We start from the raw sequence: 388 nt of genomic DNA on the forward strand, positions 1-388 counted from the left end.
GACACTTACAGGACGATCAAATCCTTGTTTAATATTGATCAAATATTTAATTCAAATATCCACTTAATCTTTCATTTTTGGCCACCTTTTTTGTGAGATGACACAGCCTCTATAATTTCTTCAACAAAAACATGTGGACATCACAACCCTTACCAAAATTAACCATAGTTTTATCGTAGTAAAACTGCTTAATTTTCTTTTGCGTGATTTCTGAATGCTTGAGACCATAAAATCAATCAGACAACTGTATTAAAAAAGTCATAGCCATAGGTAACTGTCTGGACTCTACAGCTACAATTGTAATTTGTAAATAATACAATTTATTTACTTTTATATTTTAGTAAAGTTCTATTTGACCCCTATAGTAGTTTTTTTTTTTTGCTTTTTT

General features: G+C 29.1%; 1 long non-coding RNA gene across 1 annotated transcript in view; it reads right to left on the bottom strand.

The window, feature by feature from the left end:
- The window catches only part of LOC107715507 (uncharacterized), a 17,891-nt gene that overhangs the window by 402 nt on the left and 17,101 nt on the right, over window positions 1-388 (bottom strand). The window lies entirely within an intron of this gene.

This window comes from Sinocyclocheilus rhinocerous, unplaced genomic scaffold (genome assembly GCF_001515625.1).
Source record: "Sinocyclocheilus rhinocerous isolate Xijiao unplaced genomic scaffold, SAMN03320098_v1.1 scaffold510, whole genome shotgun sequence".
NCBI lineage: Eukaryota > Metazoa > Chordata > Actinopteri > Cypriniformes > Cyprinidae > Sinocyclocheilus > Sinocyclocheilus rhinocerous.